Source organism: Ciconia boyciana, chromosome 10 (assembly GCF_034638445.1).
Source record: "Ciconia boyciana chromosome 10, ASM3463844v1, whole genome shotgun sequence".
NCBI classification, from domain to species: Eukaryota; Metazoa; Chordata; class Aves; order Ciconiiformes; family Ciconiidae; genus Ciconia; species Ciconia boyciana.
Genome location: NC_132943.1, coordinates 11,626,383 through 11,650,353, shown reverse-complemented (window position 1 = coordinate 11,650,353; position 23,971 = coordinate 11,626,383). Strand labels below are relative to the sequence as shown.

Below are 23,971 nucleotides of genomic sequence, written 5' to 3'. Positions count from 1 at the left end.
TTCTGGTAGCAACTCATGTCGTATAACTCGAAAGTGAAAGAACATTTGTCCCTATGCTCTATTGTGAGAGGTTCTAAATTTCTGAATATATCATAAAAAGCCTGACAGACAGGATGGTCTGACATCTCCGAGTTTCAAATATTTAAGAGGCACGCCAAAGAAAGAAGCTTTTCAGTCAATTAGATTTTTTTTTTAGTAAGCCTTCCTCTGCTGGAAGTCAAGAGGACCAAGTCACCAAGCTAAACATGTTTATATATGACAATGTCATCAAAATTTTTAATATTCTTCCTTCCTATGTAAAAAGCACATTCTAGGGACCAAAAAAGCCTGTGACAGCAGGAGAACACGGGGAAAATGTCTGTTCAGAATATTTATGCTTGCAATTTGTCCTTTTTTTGCTCTTCTGCAATTCTAACGTAAAGAAGTTTGAAATCTTACTCTTGATTTTCACAGCATCTGTCTTCAAATATGGACAATTCCTTAATGCCTTAAGCGAGCTCAGGTAGTGCTAGGTGACAAGTTTATTCCCAAGTTAATCCACTTTATAGTAAGAGAATGAGATTTCACATGTCTTCAAGGGAAAATGCACGTCCGGTATGCCACACAGCCACCTGCAGACATATAATCCATGAAGTATTTTTTGGAGGTAACTGGGAAACCATACTGATAGTTTCTCAGCCATAACAAAAACAAACAAACAAAAAACAAGCCTGACACTGCACTAAGACTGTATTTTTTCCACCAATGCACATCTCCCAGAGAGATCTTGCAACAACAGACCTTAGTGCTCCTAAAAGAAGAAAAAGAGGGTGAATTTATCATCTTATCAGTGTGGATTATCCTGTGCCAAGTAAGAAATGTGAGAAGGAACTGAAGTTCTTAAGAATTTGTCTCCCATGGAGCCATTAATTGATAAGAGATGGTGCAAAAGATCTAAGGTTGAGACTGGTTTCTTAGGTAGGGCATTTTAAATATGTAGCATGAAAGACAGACTCCAAGGAAAACAAGCAGGTATATTTATTCATTTCAGCCTTTATCCCAAGTTAATCCATACTCAGGGTACATCTTACACAGATCGTCATTCACTATGCTTTTGTTCCACACTACAGAAATGTGACAGCATAAGCTCACTGCAGATTCTTTAGAGGAATGACGTGGACAGGTACTAGAATACAACTCCTCAAGATGCTCAAACACATTAAAGGAAGAACAAACACCATCAAGTGTGAGAACGCAGTGGCCCTAATCTGTCTGCTCAAGCCACTGACGAAAACAGCACAGAAGGTTGTTCCACATGGAGGATACTGCCATATCACTCTGAAATTAGGTATGAATTGCAGAAATCCTGGATTTAAAGCTATTTCCTGGCAGGAAGGTAGGCAGGCAAATGCAAATAGAGAGACAGAGTGTTTAAGAGCACAGAAGAGCCTGCTACTCTCACCAACAAAAATAAGCTATTAATCCAAACAAGAAGTATCCCAATTGCAATCAATTCAGTAAAACACGTGTAATTTGTCAACTGACACCTTTTGGCTCACATAAAAGCAATCCTATCATTTAAACTGAAGATGAGGAGAAGTGTTCTTGGAAGAATGATAAAGTGTGATAAAGAAAATGTAAGTTAAAAGCATTCAAACAAGCTCATTTTACCAAGCCTGCAAAGATTAAATAAATATTTTAAGTGCAAGGTGCATCCGTGAAACAAAGATCAACTTATTTTGAGATGATCTTGAGGGAATAACTGGCATAAAACATTGCTATCATTATTGTAGAGATGTTTTCCATGGAATTTCAGAACTTTTATTAAGCTTCACTAAATAATCATATGATTTTTTCTTTGAATATATAGTTTCCCTATACACCGAGAGGAAAAAAAGCTGTCAACAAAATCTTTAAAGTATCCATTTTGCTTGGTAGAGGTTCTCCAAACCTTTACTCTAGGCAAAGCGTTTCCCAGGAGACATCTACAGGCAGAGCGTCCTGGGTGTGCACACATTTTGGGGGAGGAGAAAGGGGAAGGGGAGGGACTGCACAGGAAAAGTCTCCCAGGACATCCCAGCACCTTCTCTTTTCACACAGTGCTCCACAGCTGCTTGCAGAACATCCACAGCCATTGAACCATGTTGCTTCATTTCAAAAACTGCTGCTATGCCAAACCCTACGGCAGTACTTCAGAGCTATTCGTTTCAGTAACCCTGACATCAGTTTTTTCCAAAGATTACTGGTGCAGTAAGTTGGAGAGCTAAGTGGTAAAGACAATATTCCTAATTAAAGAAACAGCCATTTAAACAAAAACATACTAAATTAAAAGTGTGATGACCTTTCCAATTCAGAATCAAAAATTAAAATACAATCAAAAGAAAACATTAATGGATTTTAGAAAGTCAGCTTGGATGGTGGCTGCTATGAAGTAAAGCTGAACAGAGACCATGAAGGAAAGTGGCAAAACCTATTAGCTACCAGAGTACAACACAAGGTCCAGCTCTTTTTCTCCACTTCAACTGATGGTGGGTAAGGATTATTCTGTCTTCTCCCTTCTTTTCTTAAGCAAGTAGTAAAGCATTATTTAACAATAAGCAAGTACCCAGAGATACTAATTGGGTTCACTTTAAAAACAAAATTCATACGTGCAGTACTGGGTTGAGTTTCTGTAGTTAGGATTTAAAAGATTATTTATGAGAGATGAAAAAAGAAAATATGCTTAAGGATTAATAACAGATAGACAAAATATGAAAATCACCTGCATTTTAATATCTATTTGTAGAACAGAACTGATTAATGTTTTTGCTCTGTTTTTTAAAGTAAAATGAACGTTTTCTATTTGTAAACAATTTCCTGCAAAAGTCTTTGTTGTTTTAAGACCCCTACTTTTTTTTTAGCATTAAAAAGCAGGATTTGCTACTTTCTATACTCATATCCCACTCCACCTCTTTCCTATATTAACTTCTCCCTGTTTTTGCAAGGCAACATAGAAAGAAGGAAGGTTGAGGAAGACAGGAAAATAAAGTTTGTTAAAATTTAATTATTTCCCTGGGTTAAACCTTACCTCCTTCTGAAGGATTCTAACAATGACTTGAGATAGAAATATTACTTCCATATGTAGCCATAAACTCCCTTTAACCATGTTTTCTAAGATTCAACAACACAAACACAAGAGCCAGGATGCACGAGCAATTCTAACATGCCTTTAGCAACTCGATACTGTTCTGATGAAAACATCTACCTCCAAGGTTCCCCTCACAAAAGCTGAGACTGCGCTCAATTCAAGGTATTAAATGGTTTCAGGGTAACCTTACACTGGCAGTAGCCCAATGACATTATTTTAGTTCCACATTTTGGGAAGCGTGTTTTCATTTGAGGTAAGACAAGGCAAACTTCCTAATGAACAAACACCTGAAGCTACAGATGTACCCAAGTACATTCCTACCACATCCTTGCTTCCGCAACAGCCTTTGGAAGAATAAGTGCATGCTGGGACTGAACAACAAACTGTACAATGTACATACAAGAAACTTAAAGGCAATCTATGGAAACCCCTAACCATATTATTGCTTCTTATGGCTCACCTCTATGGTCATACTACAATGATTTGTGCTAAACTGTAAACTTAAATGAATGTAACGTATATAAATCTACAAAACTCCCTAAGTAACCATTCTTATTCTACTACAGAATTGGGGTTTTTCCTTCCCTATTTAGTGTAATTCACTTTGGAAAGATTTAAGCTAAACAAAAAAAGCCAATCATTATATAATCAGAGCCGTTTTACTGGCACTGCTAATAAAACCTTTCTAAGTAGACAAACTCCTATAAAAAGCAACTACAACTGAGACCCCACTAGTCTGCTACAAAGCCAAGAGAGGTTCACATTCTTCTATGAGAAAATGAAGATTAAAATAAATCCATTATGAAATTCAGATAGGGAAACAAACAACCAAAAGGCCATTCCAATGAGACATGTTGTGTGTTTTCTGATTTAGAAGAAGTCAACCCAACTCTCAATGATATAGCTGCAAGAAACAATCTGATACATGGGCTACCAGCCCAAAGGAGTAGTGCCCCGCACCTCTCCCCCAGTCAGACCTTCTTGTTGCCTTCACTGGGTCGAGTACGCACTGTGCAACTAGGAAGGGAGTTGTACAAAAAAGTACCCACCAGACAAGCCATTAGCTTTCCTTTGGATCAGAGGGACTGTGCAGGCAGGGTGTAGGGGAGATGGACAAGTGACGAGGCAGAGAGGAGGGAAAAGGACCACTTCTCTCAGCAGCAGTCAGCGGTTAGATTAGATTAAAGCATATTGTGAAACTGCTCCGCAAATGCAATGTGCACACACAAATGAAGGAGTTACAGCTGCCATGCAGACATACCTAAAAGCTATGCTAAATTTAGATTGGGGGAAAATGTGTATCTACATTCTCAAAGCTTTCTTCCTAAGAGGAAGTATAAAAGTCACAAATAATTCTGCAATTCCTAATGCTAATGAAAAAAGAGATAGCAACATGACCTAATAGCATATTTAAAACTACAAGTGCATAATTCATGTTATGTTTAAGCATTACCATGAATAAAACTGCCATCAATGCAATGCTCTCCAAACACAAGAAAAAATTAGAAGTTCACAGGTTCCTATGTCCACTTAAAAGCCCTATCAGACCATGAAACATGTTGAGTATTTTCACATCAGAAAAGATATTTATTTGCACTATTAAAATCTGGACATAGTCCAATATAAAAGGAAACACAGCTGGCCTTCACAATAGTGAAAGTTCAGTTTTTAACATACTGCAGAAGCCTGGAAAGTAAAAAATAATACCCTACTTAATGGTTCTAAATAAAGAACATTAAATAAAATTATCTCTTCTGCCCACTCAGAAAAATAAGACATAGCCAAAAGAAAGATATTGAAATTAACACACAAGCATTTGTAAGAATTAATTAAAATGTGTTGACGTGCAAAAATAATCAAACAGAAATCATTGTGAAAAGGTTCACAGATCATAAAATTAACACATTCTAAAATGTAACATATGACACAAACACTCTTAAGACTTGTTGCACAGTTATTTCTAAATGCTCCATGTTGCTGAACACATGCCAGTACAGTGCCTGATCCTACAAAGATTTACACTCATACTGAGCTGCGAATAGGCCTATTACAATCAACAGGATTACTCACAGAAAATCTACTTATCATGCACAAAATTATCCATGTGTGAAAATCTTTGCCACCTTGCTTATCCTAAAATCAGTATTGGATCATCACCAGCATAACCATAATCTAATATCAAATGTGCGTTATCGGAAAGCTTTCAATACTACATTAACAAAGCCAGTTACATGTCAAAATCCACAGGGATATCACCAGTGTAGCAACATACTTTAAATATTTAAAAAATCATATGCAATGTTATTTTTTATCTGGAAAAAAAAAGCCCACTGATTTTGTGGCACTAAATTATAAACTACTAGAAAATAGTTATTTTGAGAATTTATGTGGGAATTTCTACCACTGTACAGTTAACCCCAAAGGAACAATGCAAAATTTCTGCCCTTACACTATGAAACTCAGGCACTCGAAAGTGCTCACTGTGGACACTTCAGATGAAATTTATATGCAGGAAAGAAAGCACTACACATAACTAAGGCTAATCAGCATCTTCTAAGTACTTTTAGTAGTTTATAACTTCAGTCCAACTGGTTAATATTTTGTGAATTTTCATGTATCACATGCATGCCTCAAGCTGAATCTTTTTAAAAATATTTCAGATAATCTATCAAATGTTTTTTCATTTGATTTTGTTAACAGTGCAGTTATATGACATAGCTAAGCCAACCTAACAGCTAACTGTCATTGAAAGGGGCAATCCTGCTCCCTCCTCCTAACTGTGAGAGTCCACCCTATCTTTTGTGCTTACTCTGGTGCTCATATAAATACATACTGGTTTATGCAGTCCACTGGCCTGGCAAAAACATTTTTTTTTTTTTTTAAGTTATTAATTTTCTGCCAGATTAACTCACTGACTGGATTTACCACAAAAACAGTGTGTCAGAAGCAGCTCAAACCAGGGTGCAGGAGTGGGGCCCTTCCCTGTTCAGCATTCATAGCCTAACTGCCTCAGCCCATCTCATATAATTTAACCTTGAAAATAAACAGAAAAGAAAAATATGTTGCTTTTTAAAAACTGTGATTTTTTTTTTTTTTACAAGCCCTTAAATTCCTTGGGTGTCACCGCTCCTCTACTATCTGCAAGTATTTGTGGAGCATCTCTTCTCATCACTAGCACTATGCTAGTGTTGTTTTACAGAAGATGACAACCTGCTGTTGCTATCAGTTACCCTACTGGCCCAATTGACATAGGTCTGTATAGATGTATGTATAATAGAATTTCTGTTTTTTCTTTCCAGATTGCTTTTTTAAAATCTGTAAAACATTATACACAAAAAGCCCTGGGAGAATACAAGAGGTCACATACAAACATACAGAAGTCAGGGATACCACGATTAAGGTACCTTGTCTCATCATAATTTGCCTCTCTAGCCTATTGGCACTGTGATAATTTTTTTTAATTAAAAGGTTATATATATGATATGTATGAGACAGATATATATATATCTATCTATCTTTTTCTACAAAGCATCATTTCCTTTAGCACACTGGATGGATCTGCTCCATAGAAATAGGTGATACTAGTGAGATATTTCATAATATCCTTGCTCCATTTGTTGCAAGGGCTGAAATATGTATAAACAAGACACGGACAGCAGGAAAAGAAAGTCATGACCATTTAAGCAGTTGAATGCTATCCTGCAAAATAGGATCCTATCCTTGATCCTGCCAGTGATCTTACACAATTCTACACAAGCCATTTCTACCAAACCTTTTTTCTTTTTTTTAAATAGGTGACCAATAATTATACTTTTCTCAGTTTCTGGGTGCTTATCCTGACACATTTGGGTCAGATTTACCCTAAATGCTGAGTACGCAAGGCTGCAATTAAATCAATGATAGCAATACTTTGAAAATATAAAGAGGGATGCAATGCCATATATTATTTTTTTTACAAAAAGCTCTTAAAGAGCTCAGTGGACATCCACACCAAACACAAATTTTCATCTTACTCCCAGGCATCAATTCTCCAACCATAAAATAAGAAATATCCATTTCCTTTCCCTGAGGCATAGTGAAATATTTGTAAGAATAAGCAACGTTCAATATCGGTCACAAGGGTGAACTACTCAGTTTACAGTGCTCTTGTTCCTGCGGCCAGCACAGCTCCTGAGGGGCCAAGGTGGCACACGTAAGACGGAAAGGTAAGCCCACATCAGTTACTTAGGTAACTACTATGAGAAGGTGGGCGAGAGGAGTCTGGCCTCTCCTGGGACCTAATCACTGATCAGAAAGCACAACCAGTAGGTTTCCAACTAACAGAGTAGCCACTTCAGTGGAGAAATCACTAGAGGAATGGGGGCACACAGATGTAGGACTGTCATCAAGAAAAGGTAAGCACAACAGTAAGACTGAAGAGAGAAACAACGGTTACCACCATGATGTTGCAACAGAACTGTAAGAGATTTGGCTTCTTTTCTCAGCTCTGCCACTGCTGTTGGGCAAATTGTTATCTTGGCAAATCATTCCCCGCCCTGTATTTCCACTTCCTTGTCTCCAAAACAGGGGCAATGACCCACCTAGGTCATTTAGGTGTGAAGAGAGCAGTAGGGCCTCACAAACCTACTGATAACCGTCACAGAAATTTCACAAAGGAATATATTCATTCCGCCTTCAGAGCGGGAGCACAGTAAGAGAACACACGTTATGCAACGAGAAGAAAGCAAATTACAGAGCAGCTGCTTATTCAACAAGCAGCATGCATCCCGAACATTGAAAAAGGTAGGGGCTTCTGGGGGGAGAATATTGTGTTCACGTATCACGAAAGACTACAATATAATATTAAGGTACAATATATTAGTAATATAGTCCTGTACTTACACTTAGGATGGCAAAATTAAGATGGCATAGGTAAAGCTCAATGCTGCAATTTCAACATTTGCCTGCTTTACTTACACCTTTTGAAAGCATGCTTTTCTTGCCTGTAAATCTTTACTTCAGCTTCATTGTTTTGTAAAAGGCCATGTACATGCAGTAAAGAAAAATAGTAATTACAGAAAAATTCAAGCCAATTACTTAATATGTCCATGTAGACTAAATAACATTGGACAATAAGCTAACAGAAGTATAATCAAGAAGGTTTTGATCCAAAAGATTTGAAGTTAGCAGCGAAAGTGGTCTAAAGAGATTCTGGAAGACATCCCTCATTTACATACATGACAGCATAAGGAACACTTTCAGGAAAATACCAACAGTAATCTAAACCATAGGTGAGAAGAACATGGATAACGGATACAAAACAGATCTTAACAGAGCACAGGCAATATTTCTAGATCTTACTTCAGTATTTGAAAGCATTGTTTCAAGATGGACTCTTGAGCTGTGAGGGCAATGCAAGTGTTTCAGAATACAGGAACCATTCTCCTAAATTGCAATTTCAGTTTTAGGACATCGGCATGCACTAAATACATGGTTTTTTCCCCTAATTTCATTATGGTAAACTTATTCAGGGTAAAATTACATTCTGTGTAAAATCCAGAAACAAGTTCTGAGAAATATCCTTGTTCTCTGTAGACTAACTTTTCACATAGTGGTACTAGCAAGGAACATTTTCCCATTTAAACCTGCTGAGGAGGCAGTGTCATATCCCAGCGTAACTTCATTTTTAATGTATATTTATTGCATTTCTGCTGTGTTTCAAACATACCCTTCACCTACACAATGGAACAGTAACCTCAAAAAATCCAATTACTCTGAAACCATGATAGAATGAATACCTCTGGAGTAAAAGATTCACTGCAGGCAGACCAAGCAAATCCTATGCTTTCTATATTGTTTTTCAAACACCACAGTATCACCTTCAGTGGCTGTCTTTCAAAGCCACCAGTAGTCTGGGCCAGAAGATCTGAAAGAGCCCTTCCTAAAGCTCAAAGCCATAGATCTCAGTTGACTGCTTGGCTCCACTCCTCAAATGCCATAGGTCTACCCTACCTACAATAAAACTAAAGGCCTTTCAGGGACCTATTCCACAAGACTAATACACCTAGCAACTAAAAACTACAAAACTAAACATGAAACATAGAAAATAAACTACTTCAAGCACTTAATTATCTACTTTACTTTGCTAACATAAACACAAGGCCACACACACATAACACAGTGGATGGAAAAAATAAGCCCATATAATAATCCCCTGGGGAAAGAAAAAGAATCACAGGTGACAGTTACTAATCATAATGCACAAGACATTTCCATAAGGTGTTTGGACCCTTCAGAGATGGCAGCTATATAAGAATATAAAAACAGTGAAGTGACTATGATTTAGGTATCGTTAGAAGCAGCATCTCGGACAGTACGTTCTGGTGGTAGCCCTTTCTTTGCTTTAATGCCTGACAAAAAACAAGGAGCAGAGGATCTTGCAATGCTCCATCAGGGAGACCACTGACCAACAGTGAACAACAACAACAAAAAAATCTATTGCTGTTCTTCAACATATTCAACCAGTTATGAACTGAGCACCAAGGAGCAATTTTTGTCAGTGGAATCAGGGATTGTTGTGGCCTAACCAGCACTCTGTTACAACAGCATCAGAACAGTATCAAGCATCTTCATCAAGAATAAGCAGAAGAGTCAGCACATAAACGGACACATGTTAGTATTTAAAGACAGTACGAAATCAGCCAGAGGAAGAAGTAGAAATAAACTCTAAATTCATGGAAGCGAGCAACTAGGTCACTTTCTCAAAACCCCCTTGGAATACAAGCATGTTACAGACCATGTAAATTTGCCAAGACAGCAAAGAATTTTTTTAAGAGTACACTTCTGTACAGTTAGGATTTTTTTTCCACATTGTTGCAACAAATCCACCACCTCCCTACTGATAAGCAACATTTGTGGTCAGATTAAATCAACTAAGAACTATTCCTATCCCGCTTACATGAAATTCCAGAATTGTAAATTAGCCTCTTTTAATCTGGCTGATCCTCACTCCAAAGGAAAAAAAAAAAGTCAAATCAAGTAACTACTAAATCCAGTATGCTTCTGCAGCATATCCACTTCAAAAGACTATCCACAACCCCGTCAAGAAGTTCCAGGTAACTCTTCACACTGATACTCCAAAAACAGTATGAACAAGGAATCCCGCTGACTTCTATCACATACCCCAAGGTGATTACTCCTCATTAAAGTTTTACATTTCTCAAACAATTTTAAAGCACTTAAGACCATTTTCAGCTCAAGGCAAGCCAAAACATGAGATGTCGAGAAGCCATTTTATAAGAGCAATAATAACATAGATACCCTGGCCCATTAACTAACATTGAAAATAATCCAAAAAATAAAACTCAGACTTCTCAGGATTGTGCCCTCTTGAATAAAAAGGTTGTGGAAATTGGATTCTACCTCAATGACTTTGGTACCCTGCAGCTAATTCTCGCTAATTAAGTGCTAGAATACACTAAAACAGAAATTCAGATTGATCAAAAGATATGATTCATGTTTATAATAACTCCTGTAATTATTAGGAACAAAAATCTTGAAGGTTCTTGATGCCATTAACTCACAGGCCAACAATTAAGAGCTACCATCCCAAACAGGTCTGAAATTTTGGAGAACCCATAGCCAAATAACTTCATGTTGAAGCCACACCTTAGTGAAATACATTCAGTACAATCCATACTACTAAGCAAGCAGGAAACCAATCTGTAAAATAAGAAAATATTCTTACAGGATTCTGGTAAAAGAAAAACCCTGCATGTCCTGTGTTTATAGACTGCTTTCCAGATATTATTTCCTCATCCAACCATGTTAAGAGTCTCAAGTCCTCAAGCCCTCAACCCACTGATGCAGCAGCACTCATCCAGGTTCCCTCAATGCTCAGATGCGTCCCACAGGTAACAGGGCAACAATTTCAGGCACCCAAGATGCAAGCACCAGAGCTGAGACCACTTTGCTGAACTTGTGCCCAACCAAAGATAGGAAATGAAGAGTTTCCCACTTTTACAGCAAATTTTAGGCATAGGTAACATGTAACTACAACAGATCCCATGATTTCTGGATATGCAGCCACACTCTCATCACCACCACAACTGTGGAAAGCCCCACGCCTGTCCTGTGACCTATAAGGAATGTAAGCCAGGGATGACACAAAGGCTCACTAGATAGTAAACTGCAAGGTCATGCAAAGAATAGAGATTAGGTTTTCTGTCAGTTTGTCCTTTTACATTGTTATTCCTTGAAAAGTGACAGTAAACTCACATTTAAAGCTGCCTTATATTTGATCCAATACAGTGTATATAACATGGAGTATAGGTTCCTAACAGGCACCAGAAAAGCCTAAACATGCCTTGTTTGCATGATCTACTTTTAACTGTCAGATTAAGACAACAAGCCCACTGGTTTTGTCTGCAAATTGCCACCTATTCTACATATTCAAGCAATAAACTATGACAACTGGATGATCATCCTCTGCATGCTTCTTTCCTATAAACTCTGTTTTATTCCCCCTCCTAATCCCTTAATTTCATGTTGGGATAAATAATTTGTGATCATAAAAACCACATTTTAAATACATAAAAATTCTTTTCTACAAGTCATTTAAAAAGAAAACTTCATAATCTCTATAAGGAAAAAGCAACATTAAAGGCAAACAGCTTTCCCTGACTTCCTTACACCCCCTAACAATACAAGCTTTCCCAATCCCCAGAAGACAATCACATAACTTTCACATCTTTTTGCTGACTCAGATTAAAATTCATCACAGAGTATAACTGTCAGGTTCACCAGTGACAGAGGAAGCTCCTGAGAACAGCAGCCTAATAAAGCTTTCCTCCTTGAGGGATGACGGCAGTCTTTCTCCCATATGAATGATTCATTTTTGTTTGATATTGTTAAAGCAATATTCACACAGGGCACCTTCACACTAGATTTTACAAAAAAAAAAAATTGTTATAACGTCAAAACATAAGTTGAAAACCAATATTCCATGGACACTTCTAGAAAACCTGCAAGTGATTGTGGTCTAAAATAACTGTACCACAACTGGGTACCCTGACCACCTCCCTCTACACTTGACCTACTGTGGTCATTACAAAAATCTTCTTCAAGGTAAAGAAGTGTAAGATTACTTTAGCAAAAAGGGAGTTGGTAGAGTTTAACAATCTTTCATGAAAAACTCCTTTGTTAAAAGAAACTTTAAGGACACAAAATGAGAAGATGTCTTAAATTTATTTATATAGTTACTGTTGTACCTAGAAATGCTCAGCGCTATAAATGACCCAACTTAAAGGAGTGACAACTGTCATCCATCTCACATATATTTCGTCTGACAAGGACTCACATATAACAATGACCTATGTTAGGAACCACTGTGTATGTGGTCAAAAGCAGGGGAGAATCATACTTCAGGAGGTCAGCAACAGAGATTATAATTTGCTTTAGAGTAATCCTATTTGAAAAACTCTGAAATCATCCACTGCATCTGGAAATACTGACTGTTATAATGCTTACAGACTAAAAAATCATCCATGGGTCCCGTGAAATGTACTCATTTCTTGGCTTTAATATTAATTTTGCTCTCTCTCCCCTCCTTTTACAAAACTGAAGAACGTTTCAATGCAGTACTACAGATTCGCTTGTTGAAAGCAAGACTAAATAGTTTTCACTACTAGAGGAAGCCTGCAGAAAGCCAGTGAATTTAGAAGTTGCTTACTTGCTTTGCCCCTTCCCAGTAAACTGCAAAACACAACTACATCCCAGGCAGCTAACTCACATAACATGCTGCTTGGTGTTTGGCAAAACAAACTTCACTTTATGCTGAACATTTCTCATACTCGATGACTAGAGCTTTAGGCCAGACTTCATCATAAATACCTGCTACAAGTGTTTTACATATACATACATATGCACACATACTTTTTAGGAGTGTATCACCACTTTCTGGTTTCAAATCTAATCCCAACAAAAGGAGAAAAGAAATCTGACAAATTTTGAGGGCAATCACGTAGAGGTTAAAATTCAGAGAGTGTAAAAAGATGTTTGTTTCCCCTTTCTTAAACACTGCTAGTGAACATATGAGTGTCAAATCTGCCCAGCATCAATATTTCTCACTTCACCTCTCACACTAAGGTAACATGACCTGGTCATGATGTTACTGGCATAGTAAATCCTTTGAATGATGTCTTCTATATGCGTTTTGGCGTATATAAGTAGTAAAAGTTAATACAGACTTTATGGGAAATTATTACAAAAACATTAAGATATTTGTCGAAAATTTTATGAATGGACATCTTTTTACCTTATGAATGTAGCTGCCATTTGAAACAATTTTAGAGCAGAAGACTTATCAGCCTCATACCTGAGTTCACTTACACAGATATCACAACAGCTTTACGCATTAGTAATATAAATTATTATATCAAGAAATTATTTTGTTTTACAGACATTTTACAGGCACCTTGATTTTTGGTTTGTTTTTTTCCTTTCCAGTGCAAGAGACCTAGACAGTTTATATTTGATAGGCTGTTCATAAATTATACCCTACTGCTGTTTGCAGGTTGGAACTTCTTCCCACACAGATTTCATTTTATCATCAGACTGTTTAATTCTGCACTTATAAAAATGTCATCCTAGTCATAAGGAAAGAATTGGACAGTACTGTCTTAAAGTTTTCTGCACTAACTGTGACAAGATGCAGATATTGTAATACTAATATGCCAGTAGAGTATACTAATTGCAGGATCAGGCCAGTATATATACACCTCGTTAAAGAGCTATGTCTTGCTGTTTTCCAAAGTGCAATGAAATCATGAAGTAATATAAATTAGTAATACATTAACTATATTACAGTATTTGCACTGTTACCTCTTGATATCATAGCCCTGAATACATTAACACACTGATAATATTGTAAGAGTACACTAAAAATTATTTCTGAGCAAAAGCAGTATCAGTCTCTACATTATCTCCCAAAATAAAATTCTGACAGTATGGAAGAAGTTATCAGGAGATTCTAACCCTTCTGCATGTTGTGCTTTCCACAGTCTTTCTAAAAGACACTGAATTTCCCCTTAGGACACACTTATAATCAAGTTCTATGAGAATGTATTATGGATTTTTCCAGCAATTTTTTCCAACATGCTGAATATCTGAATGATACATGAAAAATATCTCTATGTGCAGCCAAGGGAAGAAAATTTAATCACTTATAATATTGAAATACTCAGATACGTTATTGTATTTTAATTTGTACGATAACTTGTGATTTAAATAGGTTAAACCTATGTCACTTGCGTAGTTTACAGCATTATTGCTGATATATAAAATATTCTGTTCTATGTAGATGACAAAAAATACTGTATATTTAAAATGTATATAGAGTACTAATGAGCTAAACAGATGGAGTTGTGTTTTTAACTTCACAGGAGAGTACTGAAATAAAGTAACTAACAGCATTTGTGTAAATGAAAATAAATCTCATGAAAACCTGAATGGATTTTCTTTTGTTAGACGTAAGTTTGTGCTTGGCATACAGCTATATATTATAGCCAATGGCTGTGTTTTGCTGACATGTCCTGTCAATAGCTACATCTCAGCTCTTAAAAACCAGTAAGTTAAATGTGTAAACTCAATACTAGTTCAAGGGTTTCTGCATAGAGTCCACTACACAGAAGTGAAAAGAAAAAAAGAAAAAAAAAAAATTCATGAATCTCAGTGCTCCAGGAAATACTATTTTCCCAAAAGTATTTCTGTCAAAAAAACAAACAAATTAAAGTGCAAGTTAATCACAGTACTGATCCTTCACATAAGCCCTGCAACCTGACAGAAGCAGACACCCATGTCTACTTACATCCATGGAGACTTTGTGGGACTTCATTTGGCTTTAAACATTCAGTTATGCAGCTCAGACTGCAAGCTGAAGGCTTGAATCTATTTCATCATAAATGATGCTGGTTTGAAAGGCAGCTATCATTAAAACGCCAGGCAAAGGCACAAAAAGTACTTATTTTAAATAAAACATCTATTTCTCTGTTAGATCCACTTAAGAGCCTTCAAAGTAAAAAATATTTCCAATGGCATTTACTTTTCATTCCTTGTCCCATTAATATAATATAAAATACATTGTTAAGTTTGGACAAGAAAGTTGGACCCCTCGGTTTCGTGTTTAGGGTCTCCAGAACAATAGCAGTATGTTTATCTATCAAAGACATTATACCAACATTACTATTTCTCATTTAACTTTTGTTACTTCGCACAGAGAAATGTATTTTATATTAGAGCCAAAATTAAACCAAACTTCATCCCAAATTACGCTAAATAATTAAAGTGGTTTTCATAGATTAAGACCCACTCTATCAAGCTGCTCCATACAGACAGCTCTCCATTTGCAATATTTACAACGGGACAACAGCCCACATAGTGGTCCAAACCAGAGGAAGACTCTACAGAGATCCTAGTCACAAAAAACATCACAAATTTCTAGCAGCAGATACAGAAGACAATCCCACTCTGCTTTTCCCCAAAATACTAGAATACAACAAACCCTTCCTCCCCACTAGTAAATTTTAAAATGTTTTACCTAAATCCATACACTAACAACCAATACCGTGAACTTCACTATTTGCAAATTTACATTAGTGAACCTGTGGTGCAAAGAACCCATCTACAAGTGAGCTAAACTCTTTCAGATGTACTGTCACCATATTTCACTAGAGTAAAATATTCTTAGTATTCTCGTAGTTCAACTCTAACATTACTGATCCACAGAAGTTCTCAGCTGGAAGTAAGAACCTCCAACCTCAGTGGTTTTACACCACCAACTCTCTCTAGAATACATGCACGCTCCACAGAGCTTTAAATCCTAATACCAATAAACTTGTATACACCAAACTGAGCAGGAAAATCATCTTTTGAGAAGCTACATAATAATATTACAGAAGTATGTATTCCTTCAGGTGAATAATTTAGCCTGCAATATAACTTTTCACATTCCGAGTAATTTTTCTTCCAATGTTTTTTTAACCATTGTGGTTCTTCACGTAGCTACTTACCTACTTATGATTTGATTTCGTAATCCATTATATTAGGGATTTTCCATAAATAGAATATGTTTGCAATACTGAAGAAATTAAACGCATATGGACAAGAAGAACAATAATAAACATAGATTACATATACATCTGTTCTCTCAGGCCTTAGCCTGAGGAGCGAAGACAGGAAAGTACATGTGCACATGGCAGCTAAATACAAGAGGTCAGCCTCATCTTTTTTACCTTTATTCAGTTATATGAGCTCACTGACTAACTACATGGATATCTGGGGAAGAGGGGCATGTGGACATCCAGAAACAACTACGAAGAAAATACTTTTGGAAACTGAATACACATGTACATTCAGCTGAGTATACATCAAGAAAGGCCATGACAATTGTTTTCAGGAAATCATGCAACTGAAAAAAACTAATTTTGTAAAGTTTTCCTTAATCACCACAACAAGAGCGGGGTTTGCCTGCCTCTGCTATGAATCTGACTTTACCCTGTACCAGGAGTGTGCAGATCCCATGAGATCGACAGGAAAGCAGGCCTCGTGAGCTCTGGAGCTTCCCAGCACAGCCAAAGCTTCTGCAGATGACAGCTGTCACTGGACGCGTGCATGAATCCCAAACACTGGAAGTGGAACACTGAAAAACTAATGCTGCCCAAAGGTATGCAAACTTTTTACATAGCAGGATAGATTTTAAGTCTAGATCGGCCCATCAGTTTATCTAGTCTGATTGTGAGTACAGTGTAAGATGCCTTCAAAAACTGATACAGGTTAGCACTATTTTTTCCACCTCTTTCCTTCACGAGGCATGCATCACCAAACTCATGGAGAATGACTGCAAAAGTTGTATCACTCACAAGGACGAAATCCGATATGGGCACTCCAAAATGTTTAAGCATGACAGGCCCAGGAACATATTCCTAGCAAGCTTGTAAAGTATTACTGAAATCTGTGAATAAGTACAGCAAATAAACAAAGCAACTGAGACCCTATTCAAGAGAAGAACTATAGTCCTCTGTCATATGTCTTGTACCAACGGCAAAGATGCTGCTCATCAGAAATAAGACATGTCTCCCATCTAAAACTTCTTGGACCGGAATGTCACATGTATGCAGACAGAGAGGTAGGTCATGCTCCAGGTAGACTTTCAAAGCAAGACTAAAGCTGTGATCACTGGATTCTACATATCTACTTTTTTTATCATTGTGCAAAAGCCCTCACAGCTGCTCTAAACAGTTTACAAAAACGAAGTGATCAGAGAGATGATTTACGTTTGCAACATAAATGTCTTCCCTTTTTATGAGCCAGCTTAATACAGACATTGCTGCACTCATCCCAGCTGAGGTTTGGCAGGAACTGGGGGGGGGGGAAAGACGATGAAGAGTGAAAGTGTTTAAAGCCCAACTAATTTCTCCTCAACTCCTACTGGTCCCCCCTGCCCTCCCAACCACTTCCAGCCTGGCACTTGTTAGCAGCTCCCGACGCTGGAGAGAGGTCCCTTGCAAAAGCTTCCTCCGAGCAGCTGAGAGGAGACTCGGAGAAGGATATTCAAAAAATAAAATTAAATGAAATAAATTTTCACAAGTCGGCACACTTCACCTATCTTACACCAGGAACAATGGAGACGCGGGCAGCGGGAGGATACGACCGCCCGGTAGGACGGGGCCGGGGGGACACGCTGCCTGCCCGCCTGTCCGTCCGTCCGTCCGTCTGCAGCTCCCCCAGCTCTTTGTCTGTCCGTCTGTCAGTCGGCCCCGCTGGCAGCGCCGGCCCCATCCCCACCTCCCCGGCGAGGCCTGCTTGGCCCCGCGGCTCCCGGCCCGCCGCGCGGGGGGCCGGCTCCGCCGGGGAAGCCCCGCCGCCGGCCGGGGGGAGCGGGGGGGAGCGGAAGGGAGCTCCCGGCGCCCCCCCGCGCGGCGGGGAGCGGGGGAGGAGGGCGCCCGCCGCCTCGCTCCTCATCCCCCGCTCGCCGGCCTCTCCGCCGGCGGGGCCAAGCGCGGCCCATGCGGGCGGGACGCGCCGGGCCGCGCCGCGGCTCGGCTCTCCTCTCCCTTCCCTTCCCTTCCCATCCCTTCCTTTCCCTCTCCTCCTCCTCCTCCCTCCCTCCCTCCCTCCGCGCACCTCCCGCCGCCGCGGCGGCAGTGGCGGGCGGGCGGGCGGGCCCGGCCGGACCCAGCCAGCTCCCGCTCCCGCTCCCGCCCGCCGGCACTTACCGGCCGCAGAGCTGCGAAGAGAAGGCGGGCCGGGCCGGGGCGCGGCGGCGGCTCAGAGTGCCCGTGCCGCGGCCCCGGGCATGGCGGGGCGGCGGCGGGGCGCGGGGGAGGGGAGGCGGCGGCGGGGGAGGGGAGGCCGAGGGGAAGTTGGCGGCGGCGGCTTCTTCCTGCTCCGGCGGGGCGAGCGGCGCCTTCCCTCAGCCTCCTCCTGGCGGTGACAGCGACAGCCCGGCCAGAGCGCCGCCGCGCCGCGGTGCAGCATGGGAAACACGCCCGGAGGACCGGCGGGCGCCCGGGCGCGGCGGGCCGGCGGCGCGGCGAAGCGAGGCGGAGAGGGGCGCGGGGCGCCGGGCCGGGCCTCCCGCTGGGGCCGGCGGTGCCGGCGGCCCGGGTTACGCGCGGGTCAGGAGGTTGGCGCGGCCGTGGGAAGCCCCGCCGGTCGGGCCCGGCCGAGCGCGGTCCCGTGCCGGCCCTGAGGGGAGGTGGGGCGGGAAGGGCCCCTCGGCCGTGCGGGGTGGCCAGGCCTCGGGCGGAGGGGATGGCGCTGCCGGGGGGGCGTGCAGGGGGTGTCCCCCCCGGTGTCGTTCCGACGGCTTCATTTCCAGTCCGGGCTCTCGGAGGAGAGGGGGCCGGCACGGCCGCGGTCGGTGCCAGGGGGGCGGCTGAAGTAAACCCCGATCCCTCCAGAGACCGGTTCCCCTCTCCCGGTGCACCCGACTTCTCTCGGGTGAGGCCGGGGCCTTCTGGGGCCGCGGGAGACCCCAGAGCACTGGTGTGTGTACGGAGGTAGTGGCCGTGGGACGCCCGGGGCCTCCAGCTCCATCAAGAAGTCCTGAGATGAGTTTTGTGCGCTGTAGTCTCCATGATCGTGATGTCCTCCATGACCCCACACAGTAAACAACTTGGAGAATTGCTAGAGGCCAAATCTTCTTAAAGCCTGCACGTTCCTTGGAATAGCTCTCCGCCCAAACTGTCTGCACCTTTACAACTTCGGCTGTGTCTTGGTCTCTCTTGCATCTCTCAACTTCATCTCTTTTAAGGGTTACCAACTTTTCCACATTTTTCAAAATAAAGTTCTTTAGCCCAGCAACGCACTTAAACACGTGCTTAACTAAATTGCTTTATGTCACTTGCTTATAATTAAGCATGTACTTAAGTGCTCTGCTGGATTGAAGCCAAAATCTGCATAAGCTCTGTTGGGTAAAATTTACCAGCTTCTTTGGGCTTAGCTTTGTGAGTCATTCAATCGGCAGGAGCCCAAAGCTTTTTGCTACAAGCTTAGTTATTCCCAGGTTGTCCTACAGGATCACCCTGTCTCCATGACAAGGCTTATGCCCTTCGTTCAGGTCCTGTTAGAAGTAAGATGCATCTGCCTGGTGAGTCAGCTTTGTGTAGGGTTTCTAGGTCCTTTAACGAGATGCATTAATAAGGTTCTGCGTCCTTATGCAGGTCATAGATTGTGCCATCCAGTTACGGTGTAATAAATTGCATTAAGAAGAAAATATTAATGACATTAAGACCCAGTTTGAAGGTCTGCCCTGACTTTATGCAACGCATATGTTTCAAAATAATTGGACTGAGTACTCAATCTGTACGAACAGAGGAAGGAGTTAATAAAATGTGGCTACATTTCATGCAGTCATCTATGGTTTTACATAAATACAAGAAGTGTCATTAACCTGCTTGCTGAATAAAATGGGAAACTTTTATTTTCCAAAAATAGAGTTTTAGAAACTGAGGGAAGATGTACATTTATGCAGCTTTGATTTTTTTTTTCCTTCAAAGACAATTAATTTGGTGACTCTATTCATTTTTACCTGTCAAAAAAAAGATCTTTTGAATTTCATTAAGTCTGAGTCAGGAAGCTCAGCGCTAAAACCTTATGTTAAAATACACTGAGGAATTAAAGCTTTCTGCAGGGTGAGCACAAGTCTTTCTCCAAGGACACATCAATTGGAACCTGCTTTTCAAAAAATTTTGTTTGGTAATTAACAGAGTAATATGAAGAAGAAAGACTGTCTTGTATTTAATGCAAAGAAGTAAGACTCAGCATATTTGGGTTCTGTTCATTACTCTCCTACCATTTTTCTATGACCTTAATCAAGACATGCTCCAGTTTTCAAATGTCAGTTTGGGTTAGGGTGGAGTTTTCTGTTGTTTTAAGAGGAACTGAGGACCTACAAATTGTCAAGTTCAGTGAGAATCTTACAGTGCTTTGTTCATCTGGAAGTCCCCCTCCGCCAAGGCAGGGGTAGTAAAGGGACACGTCAGACCTTGGACCTTTGCCTCTTTGCCACCCATATTTTCAAATGATGGTAGTTCCTCACCAAGTCACACAGCTACAGCACTTGACGTTGTTCATATTAGTGTTTTGACACACATTTAATGCTGCGGTGTTTGTTTATTAATATTAGTGTTTTGACATAACAAAATAGAAAAAGAATATGTAGAGTCAGTAGCTTGAGAAGCTTAAAGGAGCACTTGCATTTTGACCTATTTTTTTTTTTTCCTCATGCCTCTCTGTAAATAGCAGACAAACTCTGCTTTTCCCTAGGGAAAAATTCAATAGTCTTTAATATAGTCTTCCCTCTCCCTTCTGAATTCCAGAAGTTGCCCACCCATGAGAAACCCTCTAAAAGGCAATGTGTTCACAGCGTGGAGCAGAGTACGTTTCAGTTTCCTTTTTTTAGGAGGGCTAAATAATGGAAAGTAAAAGGCCCTTTTTTTTCTTCCCTTTTCTGTATAAATCTAGAAACCAAGAAAAATAGGAAGCACGAGTAGGCTATGTATTAGGAAGAGTGGCTTTTGGGAATTGTTAGAGAATATATATGTGTTTTAAAAGGTCTTAAACAGGAAGTAGCTTCAGAAGTAACTGTAGAACAAGCAGAACCATCTCATTTGAACTCCTACAAGACAAACAGGGATTTCATTCAGGAATTTCTGCATCGAGCCAGTAACTTCTAGCGAAGCAGCAGCTGATCTGGAAAGATCCAGTCTGGGAATTTGAGAGAGAAGTCCACCGGTTAGGTGGGTTTTCAAGATGGCCACTTAGCCTCTTAAAGTTATGTTTTTGTGTTTATCATCTGAATTCATCTCGCCTGAGCTTAATAGTCTTATTCCTTCAAACACACACAATTGGCTTTTCTAGAGTTAAAAAAAAAATCTGTTGAACTATTCATGTCTGTATGTGGTTACAGGATCAGGCCAAAGGAAGTGTGAAAAGCAATCTGCATGTCAAGTATCAGTATTTTTACTGAGTATTTTATAACTAGGCTAAATCTCAGAGACTTTAATCAGTGAAGAGTTTATGTCAGTAATTTATAGATAGGGAACACTGCCTGAAAAATCTCTGTCTTCTCCAAAAAAGGTACTTGCAAACAGAAAGTTCAAAAGGAAGGTACATCCAAGAGAAAGCACGGGGTGTTAAGGTGTGGAAATACACAATTCATCTTCCCAAACAATGCTAAACCAGCCTTTTCTGTGCTTGTGCAATCATCAAACAATTGAAGTTAACAACTTTGGTGCAGGGTGAGATTAACTTGACTTTCAGAGATAACAGATGTGTTCTCCCCCACCCACTTGAGTTATTCTTTTAATGCAAAAGTTAGTTTAAGCTTTAGTGTCTGTCTATCTCACCAGTCTACATGCTGGACATCACCTGCAATTTTGCCTGGAAACCCCTTTGACAAAAATGAGTACCAAATCACGACTGCATAAAGGAACAGTAATCATCATTGGGACTAAACCCAGGACAGATAGAAAGAAGTAAATATAAAGTGGCTTACTGTAAATGGCTTGTCTCCACGGAAGTGGAGATAAACACTGGTTAGTCCTCATCGCAGGTTAATGTCTCATTCCCTGTTCAGCAACAAAGCAAAGCACATATGTAGCTTCAAACATGGAAATATCCCATTGAATTAAATGGAGATATCAGATACTGAATCAGAAAGAAAACTAAATACCTTCTTCAGTTTCTCTCCTCCCCTTCTTCCTTGGACCACTAAGGCTGCTGTAGCCCTGGTTAATCCTAGTTTGTGCCAGTGATACAATGAATGATGCTTCAGAAATGCCTAGATGAATGCCTGACATTTCAACAGTGGATATAATCAGGGAACACTTGCTATTGAAAGCTAGAAAATCTCCTTCCATCCATTTTTTTCAATTCAGATATTTCACCAGGGCTTGAACTAACACAAATATTCAGTGCAGAAAATTAAATGAGTCCATTGTCTGAGCATCCACTCATGTCTGTAAGTCACTCCTCTTCATTTCAGCATCCCTGACTGAATTTGTGTTTTAATTATTTTTTTAATAGCAGGCTTTCAATTCATTATCCCATGTAAGCCCAACTCAATTGAGTCTGCATTGCCGTGTACTGCTAGCGGATCAGGAATCAATCATCATGCTATCAGTCACATAGTTGTGCAGTATGCTTGTCCTAACATTAACTAATGCAGAGAAATGTGATGATATGGTATGTCTCAAAATACCTGTGTATCTGATGCTTGTAAACAAAAATAATTAATTATGGAAAATATTGGTCAGAAGGAGAGGGTGCATGCAAGTCACCTGGCTTTTTTCCTCATTCCTGAAATCTTTTCTGTTCCCAAATCTATCTAGAGGAGAACACTGTTCCGCTTCCACCTAAGCCTTGAAGAAGTCTTCATATCAGATTAGTTTCTCATGCCACAAACATGCCTGACTTGACTCATTCATTTATTTTACAATAATAAGCAGCTTGAAGTGCTTTAAAACTTGAGCTGAAGACATCGCAAAAATCCCAGAGAAAATGAAAAGTAATGGTTTGATGAGAGATATACCTGTCTGAAAAAAAAAAGATAGCAAGTCAGCATCAGTCAAGATGGTTTTGTGTAGACACAAGACATTCAGATATCTGTAGTATGTTTCACTTGGTCCCACATGGCATTCCTATAAAATTAGCATTATAAATCTCCAGATTAAAAGAAAAGAGGATATTTAATGTCCCATGCTGAGATGCCTAATAGGCAGAAAAAGCAACAAAAATGATGATAATGTAGTACTCTGCCTAACATAAATTGTCAAATGACACAATGAGGCAGAATTTAGAGAACCAATTTCTGCCTTAAAACACAAGTTATAAGCAGAGCAGAAAACCATTCACTCTTAACTTAGATTGGCTGTCTACCTAAGACATTTAAGTTGAATTAACTGAAGATGGGAAAGTAAGAGGGCCTTAAACCCCAGTGTGAACATTTTAGAATTAAGCCTTTCAGAATTAAATGTAAAGGAAACTAGGGATATTTAATCTGTAAAAGAGAGAGCATCCACACAGGGATTTGGTGGGCTTTAACTACTGCAATTTAATGTCACACCTTTACTTAATTCATCTTAATCTTTCCCAAGTGTCCCACTGCAACTGAGTTCGTTAGTTTGAAGTATTACAGTGGATCTAATTCAAAAGATAGCATTAGCTGAACCATTAGCTAAAGGCTTGTCTGTATGGGGAGGTTACTCGGTGCAGAGTCCAGCTACTTCATATCTACTTTGTGTCAATATTCTTAGTTTACATTAAAGTGCTGTAGGCTGCATCACACCACCTAATACGCACTGAGAGTTCATCTAAAGTAACTAC

The 23,971-nt window shown here is 39.9% G+C and overlaps 1 protein-coding gene across 3 annotated transcripts in view; it reads right to left on the bottom strand.

Annotated features, from left to right (window-relative positions):
• ZNF148 (zinc finger protein 148) overlaps positions 1–18,637 on the bottom strand; it is a 41,438-nt gene extending 22,801 nt beyond the window's left edge. The window contains exon 1 of one of the 3 annotated variants that reach the window (XM_072874224.1): positions 18,358–18,637. The gene's annotated coding sequence lies outside the window, so the exon portion shown is untranslated. Of the gene's footprint in view, positions 1–17,743; positions 17,982–18,357 lie in introns of those variants that run through there. The other 2 variants (XM_072874222.1, XM_072874223.1) reach the window with 2 other exon arrangements.
• Between the last annotated feature and the right edge of the window lie 5,334 nt (positions 18,638–23,971).